Source organism: Aulostomus chinensis, chromosome 4, assembly GCF_037954235.1.
Source record: "Aulostomus chinensis isolate RoL2024-O1b breed Wild chromosome 4, RoL_Achi_v1.0, whole genome shotgun sequence".
In the NCBI taxonomy this organism is placed as follows: Eukaryota; Metazoa; Chordata; class Actinopteri; order Syngnathiformes; family Aulostomidae; genus Aulostomus; species Aulostomus chinensis.
Genome location: NC_141323.1, coordinates 27,714,977 through 27,723,143, shown reverse-complemented (window position 1 = coordinate 27,723,143; position 8,167 = coordinate 27,714,977).

The window sequence follows — 8,167 nt, the reverse complement described above, 5'->3', positions numbered from 1 at the left end:
TGGGAGTTGCACATGTGTTGCGTTAACTGCATATGCTGAGACCGTGTATATGTTTACTCTCTGTCCCTTCCCTAATTTGCATGCCTCAGTGAGTCCCACAATTTCTGCCTTCTGTGCTGAGGGGCCATCTATCACTTGCCCTGTTGCTAGGGTTTCATAGGTTCCATCTGCAGATAGTTTCACTACCGCCCATGCTGCGGAGAGTGAACCATCATGTTTTCTAAAACAACATCCATCAGAAAACAATGTGCATGCGGCGTCATGATTAGGTGTTGCCATCAGGTCCTCTCTCAGTTTGGAGTCTTGTATGGCTCTCGGGGCGCACTCGTGCGGTTCCCCTTCTGTCATGTGATCTGCCATATTTATCCCCTCGTGGGTGTAAGTCAAATTAGGTGCCAACAAAGCTTTCTCTATTCTGGACTGTCTTGTTCCTGTCAGAGTAAATGCCTCAGAGGATACCAACCCCACAACTCCATGAGAGGTCAAGATTGTACATGGGTGTCCTGCTATGAGATGTTCACTTTTGTGTAATAATTTAGCCAATCCTGCTGCGTATCTTACGCAAGGTGGTTGTATGGTTTCGACTGTGTCTAATGCTACACTCAAATACTTTAACACTGCTCGCCTACCACCCCCTGTTTTCTGGAAAAGAACACCATTCATGGTGTTGCCTTTTTCAGAAACATCAAGGTAAAAAGTCTGAGAGTAATTTGGTGCTGTGAGAGCGGCTGCTGTTGCTAGTTCTTGTTTCACTTGAACAATTGAGTCCTCTGCCTCTGGTGTCCACACCAAGGGATTAAACCTATTCTTCAGTCCCTGTTCGTTAACTAGGCGGCGAAGCGGGGTCGTCTTATGAGTGTAGTCGCTAATATGATGACGGCTGTAGCCTGTGAGGCCCAGAAATGACATCATGTCACGAACTGTTTGAGGCTTGGGATATCTCAGAATAGCGTTACGATGCTCTGCAGAAATGGAAGTGGCATTACCGGCAACTAGTCTTCCCAAAAATGTTACTTGGGAGCGCGCACATTGTAATTTGGATTTTGACGCTTTAAAGCCTCCTAAGGCTAGGGATTTCAAGCATGCCTGGGTGGCTTGTAGACACTCAGATTCAGTGGGTGCGGCAATGAGAAGATCGTCTACATACTGTAATAACATACAATCTGGCGGGAGGTGGAGGGTTTTAGATAAATGTTCATGTAGCGCACGATTGAACAGGCCAGGTGAGAGAGAGAATCCCTGAGGTAGAACTGTGTACTGATATCTGTGTCCATTCCACGTGAATGCAAAGTACTTGCGCAGTTCAACTGGCAGAGGTATTGAAAAGAATGCGTTTGCTAGATCAATCACTGTGAAAAACTGTTGTGTTGGAGATAGTTGAGACAGGGCAGTGTGCGGATTTGGAACCGAGATAGGAGGCGTGATTACACGTGCAATTACAGCTCTCAAGTCATGAGCCATTCTCCAATCTCCATTGGGTTTCCCTACAGGTAGAATAGGAGTGTTCCAGGTAGAGGTGGAAGCCTCCAGAACACCTTTTTGTTCAAGGTCCTTGATAATCTGAGTGATGGGCCCGACAGCACTGGGCTTAGGTGGATATTGTGATATCCAAACGGGCGGTCCGGGTGACACTTCAAATGTTACTGGTGTTTCAGGGTCACAGTGTCCAACATCTGTTTTTCCTTCTGACCACACCGAAGGCGATATGGTACTGAGGAGTTCTGTAGTCATGTCACTATCTGAATTTTCACGTCCATGTTGTCTTGTCAACTCACACTGTTGCAACACCGATGGGGTCACAGTGTGATGAGTGATGCGATAAGTCTCTAGGGAGGCTGAATATGTTAAGCATTCCACCTGCTTTAGTCATTGGTCCGAGATCCTTAGCATCCACTCTAACTCCCACCAACAGTGAGATATGTGGGACTGAGGTATCTGACATCTGGAACCATTCATCTTGTTCGGGGGTCAACACCACATGGGCTGTCACTCCTGTTTTATTTACATATATACAATCTGACTGCAGCATCCAGTGTGAACCAGTCACTTGACTAAACGCCTCTTCATATACCTCATTAGTCTGATATCGATCATAGAGGAGAGTACAATGATACGGATCAGTAGGAGGATCATAGGGGTGCATGGAGTTAATCCATGGGCGCCATTGATGGAAAAGAGTCATCAGACTTTGGGGACCAGGTTCATCTAGACACAGTTCTGCCCAGTAGATGGTAGCGTTCACATTTTCTTTAACTTCAGGTTCATGCATCAACCATTGTCCAGTCACTGAGGAGGCCAGCACCGAGTTGGTAGGTGTCATCTTTATTCCATCAGTGAAAGATATTTCCAGTCCTGTTTCACCACACAAAATAGAAGCATTGCATTTAGTCAACAAGTCTCTTCCCATCAGAGGAATAGGACAGGATTGAGAGTACACAAACCGATGCTGCAAAGTTTGTCCACTGACTGCTGTCCGGAGGGGGTGGGTAAATGGGATGGCAGTTGGCTGGCCATTAAAACCCACTAGTTCCACTTTTCTGTCAGAGATAAGAGCTTCTGGGAGGCTATGATTTATAGTAGAATATTTTGCTCCTGTATCCACCAGCATGTCAACAGCTACTCCCTCTACTCTCACTCTTAACAGGAGGTCAGCCAATCCCCCTGCTGTTGGAACCGGGCACCCCTATTGTGGCGGCAGGTACCAGTCCTCCCTTTCCCAGGCATCTGGTATCGTTGTGGAGTCAGGTATTGTTGTTGTGCCCGATGGTCCTGTGGTGGTCCTCCCTGACCACGCCCACGTCCCCTCTGGAATGGAGGTTTATTAGGACAGTTTCGTGCCCAGTGATCTAGTGCCCCGCAGACATAACATCCCTCCCCCTGCGGCGGCCCCTGGTTACCGTTTCCACCTCCCCGACCACTGCCTCCTCCTCTCTGTTGAAAGTAACCACGCCCTCTGCCTCCTCCTCCTCGTTGGAGAGGGGCCTGATAATACTGAGGCTGGGGTCCAGGTGGAGCCCACTGGTACTGCAGTGGATAGTACGGTAAAGCTGGTACCACAGGTGCAGGCATTACTGGTGCCGGTGGTGCAGATGTAGCCTGCTGTTGCACCATCTGTTTCTCTGCTTTGGCAGATTTCTTAGCACCAGTTGCTTGTTCTCTAGCTTGTGCTAGTTGGAGTTTAGTCAGTTGCATCTTCAAGTCCTCTAATTCTTTATTAGATTTAGCTAAGTCGCTGTCTTCCTGTCTGAGTCTGTGAGTAAACACTCTGCACCACTGTGCCAAGTTATCTCCACTGCAATGAGGATCATTTTCCATCTCACTGCGCACCTTCTGTGACACTCCTGTTAACAGAGCCATTTTAAACTGAGTGGCTGCTAGCGGGGAATGATTTGGTCTTTCACCTGTTCTGTTCTCCCACTCATCCTCGCATCTGTTTATGAAGGAGGAGGGAGACTCACCAGGCTGTCAGGAAAACACTGTGTGAGGGGCTGTGCATGAGGGCGGAAACGCCCTTCTCAGCGCATTTCCCCACACTCTCGCTATTTGTGTGTAAGGCATGTTATCAGGTACACCGTTAGTGTCAGCTTCTGTGTCGATGTCTAGTACACGTGATACTGAAGTACACGCTCCTACCAGGGCTCTCATGTCTCCTATGGAGAGTGTAGTCCCCGCTGTCAGGGAGTGTAACTTTGTCAGCCAGGGTCCTGCACCCTCATCCCATAAACTGGGGAGGCGTCTAACCAACGTATCTCTGTCAGCGAGTGGCCATGGTTTGTATATCACTTCCCCAACCCCCGGTTGTTGTATCAGCGGCATAGCGAACGTCATTGTTTTGCTACTCCCGCCTATAGATTTACTGCATGTGTGATCAGACACAGGGCTAGCAGAATGGCTTCCTGGTCTACCGGGTGCTCTACTGGGTGGACGGCTTTTTCGTGCTGGCATGTCATCATCAAAATCTTCGCGCTCAAACACAATGTCGCATCTCAGTTTTCCTGGCACAGATTTGTGACCTTTATCACGTGGTTTTTGTGTCATTGAAGGTCTATCAAGTAACATCTCTCTGGGATCCCATCCTCTGGAGTGAGGCGAATGATATTCTACTACTGTTCTTGTCTGTAGTTTTCTGACTGACATCCATCTTTCATCAGTACTGGGCTTTGCACACTTTTTAGGGGGCTCAGGTCTCAGTAGGGGGTTTACAAACAGTCTGGGTTCTGCTGTAGATCTGCTTTTCTTTTTTGTAGGGGCGGGTTTGTCAGCTGCGTCATGGTCAGTCTTGTCCTTCTGTGGTTTGTCACCATTATTCTCTAGTAGTCCACCACCATATTCTTCTTCTATGTCTCTATATGCTTGCTCATCTCTCTCTCTCTTCTCCCTGTCCTCTCTACTTTGCCTGTTTCCACCTTCATTTCTCAGTCTCTCTTCTTCTAGTCTCCTTCTGGCTTCTTCTAACTGCTCTCTCACCTCATTGTATTCTGACTGTCCCTGTCCACCGGAGGCCTCATCCTCCTCTTCCTCAAACTCCACCTGTACATCTCCCTTCACCGAGATAACAGGCATCTGCAACACTGCCGCAGGCGCTGGAGGTGCCGATGGACCTGAGTACGGAGGAGGTTTCTCCTGCGTTCCTTTCAGCGTCTGTATGTGACACCTGGTTCCAGCTGCCATGGCCATCAAATGCAACATTGCTCTCCACTCATCTTTCTTCTGACCTGCTTTAGCATGCTTCTTCCGGCTCAATCTGCCGGGTTTCACTTTGTCATGATCCATCACTTCATCATATGCCGCCTTCTCATCCACACACAATCTGTCCCTAATACACTGGAGTCCACCGACTCCCCACCACTTCTGTCCTTTGCATTGTTTAGTGTATTCATCAATGTTCGGTCTCAATGTTTTCTTTCCCTTGTCATCACCACAATAGCCAGATATCGCCTGCGATATTAGGCCTTTCCACCACACCTCCCACTGTTCACAGTTAAGTTTATCATTGTTTGCCATGGTCTTTCACAATTAGAATCACACAACACAGTTCAAATGTGGCCACACACACTTATAGAGGTGTCAGTGGATCTTGTCCTCCTCAGTTATCTCTCCTCATATGCTTCTACGCTATCCCAAGATAGTGCGATGAGGAAACATAGGTCTGAGAATTTTACTGACTCCTCACCAAGTGTCCAATCCCAAAATTCCCACAGACCCCAGAGACACACAGACTGGGTAAGTAATTTTAATCAGAGAGGTTGCAGTTTTCCCAACAAGCTTCTACCACTCGATTTTACTGAGGGGCTGATGTTACTCACTGCAACAGTCTCATTACTTATTCTTCCCACTTCGTCTGTTTTGGATGCCTCAGAAACCACCCACACAAATCCCCGTGCACGTTTTTTCACCATCTTCCCTGCATCAGAGACACAAGGGTTTCTCCTGGTGCCGACCCGATCATCCTTCTACCGAATGGTGAGGCGATGGATCCTCAGAGGACGCTTGGATCCTTCTTCTCATCAGTGCCACAGTTTTTCATGGAGGGAACAACAGGAGCTTTTTAGTCATGTTTTGCTTGGTGTTTCCTGCTCAGAGCATCAGGATCTGTGACGCCATCTTGTGATAGTGGATTCATTTATCTGCTTTTTCAACACATTCAAGTTCATTATCCCTACATGTCAAAATACATTTGGTGTGGAGTTTTAGTTTCTGGCCTCAATCATAATGTGTGCATTTATTCTTCATGAACATTTCTCAGCTTTGTAAGTTTATGATATTTTTTCTTCCTCTGTTTTCTGTTCCATTGTTGTTGATGATTCTATTGCAGGTTTGAGTTCCCTGTTGACTGAAGCAGAAACAGGAACAAAAAGCTGGAGGTGGTCAGAGCTCCAAGTTGGGACGCTGATATTAAAGTAGGAGATGAACACATCCAGGTTAGCCATCACTCTCAGAACCTGCTACTTTACCTCTTCAGAATGTGGCAGCATAGCATAGCTTCATCTCACCAGTTAGTGGCCCACTTTGATGTCTGGGATATGAGGTTAAAGGTTCTTTACAGCTCTGAATGAAGGGTTTATAAAGTGTTTACAATGCCATAAATAACACAAGCATTCAGTAATCCTTGATAAAAAGGAGACTCACCATCAAGTTGGACCAGTTGAAGAACAAACAGACTACTCCACTATCACATTTATCCTCACTGGTCCATACTTGGGGACCTCTGTACTAAATGGAGAGTTGAGGAAATGGGCTTGTTGTGGCCCTGCGGTCCCCAGACCTCCTGTACAGTCACCAAGCGCTGGCAGACACAATCGTAATGGAACCAATTATTTTACAATGACAGTAACTAGTAAGAAATAAGGCATTACAGCTTTGAAGGAACTTGTCCAGCACTGGTTTGTGAGTGGGTGTTGTCCTGTATTGGCAGGAAAAATTCCTTGAAATGTCATGCAAGTTTTTTCTTAAAAAGAAATGTGTAAAACATTCATTAACATCCAGGCCCAAAGACAAGAGAGGGCAACGCTCCAGGAGTCTTTGATCTCTGAATTCTGAGCATTGATCTCCTGCTTCAGTCTTTGATCTCTGACTGATCCGCCGAAACTAATCAAAGGATCACATCAGCATATTGGTGCAGTCTACAGATGGTGATTTTACCAAGTGCACTACAGCAGTCCTTGTTGCTGTCTGCTGTTGTGTCACAGCAAAGTAAGGAAACAGCCTGACGGTCCTCAGGAGGAAATTCAACAACCTCCAAAGATGGAGGTGAATCTAGACCTTCTCATGTTTACTGTCCTTGATGAACTTGACAAACACACCACATGTCACACACTCTACAGTTTCAATCTGTTGAGAACATGAAACGTGTGGCCCCAGTGACCCTGCATGAAATTTTTGTCCAATTCAAATTTTGATTCATGACCCAGAACCACTCAAAACCCCAGAAAAATAAAGGTTTGGGTGCATTAAAGACATAAATAATAACATCATCATGTTTCAAGGGGGCTGCAGGGTGGTGCAGTGGTTAGCACTGTGGCCTCACAGCAAGAAAGTTCTGGGTTCGAGTACTGGCTCGGGCGCAGTATCTTCTTGTGTAGAGTCTGCAAGTTCTCCCCGTGCCTGTGTGGGTTCTCTCTGGTACTCTGGCTTCCTCCCACCATCTAAAGACATTCAATTTGGGGACAAGGCTGATTGGATTCTCTAAATTGACTGTAGGTGTGAATGGTTGTTTGTCCCTGTATGTTGTCCCTGTGATGGACTGGTGACTGGTCCAGGGTGAACGCTGCCTTTTGCCCGTAGACACTGGGATAGGCTCCAGCCCCCTGAGACTCTGAACAGGAATAAGTGGAAGAAGATGAATGAATGTTTCAAGGTTTTCTTCCCTCAAATCTGAAGGTCAAGCTGCATTATTTGCAGTGCTCATTAGCAGGGGAATTAGCTCCAATGGTAGAGTGCTAGCTTAGCATGGGAGAGGTAGAGAGAACCATGGCCTCATTCTCCAGAATACTTCAGCTTGTTCTGTTGATCAGAGGAGCTGCTGTGTGATGAATGCTGATGTTTGTCCACTGCTGTGATAAAGTGTCACCCTGTTACTGTTACTGACCATTTCAGCTAATTCCCCTGCTAATGAGCACAGCAGATAATGCAGCTTGACCTTCATGCATGGTTGGATGAGCATCACCAGGTGAAGCTTCTCTGGTTGACCAACATGTGGAATCTCTTTCAATACTCCAGTGGTGGTTTAAGTGATGAAAATATGGATTAGTCACTGGAAGTGTGTGTGTGTGTGTGTGTGTGTGTGTGTGTGTGTGTGTGTGTGTGTGTGTGTGTTTAAAAAGGCAAAAAAAAACTTTTTTCAGCAATAGAACTTTAATACAAACACAAAATGAAAATCAGAACAAGCCAGAACCCAAAATATGGATTTACAGAGGAAGCGTGCTGGGCTCAGAACCCAGAGGTTGATGGATCAAAACCATCCTCTGCTAAAAGAAGGGAACAAAATAAACCTGATTGTTTTGAAATGTGAATCTGTTAAAGAGGGGTGGAAATGGTGAGGTAGTCAGTTGTCCCTTTTGTTTTATTACAGAGACCTCATTGTTACTTAAATAATTTTAATTCTTTACTTGAAGATTCACGCTTTTTCGCTCAAAATGTATAAAACTTCTTGCATGTTGGTGCCCCA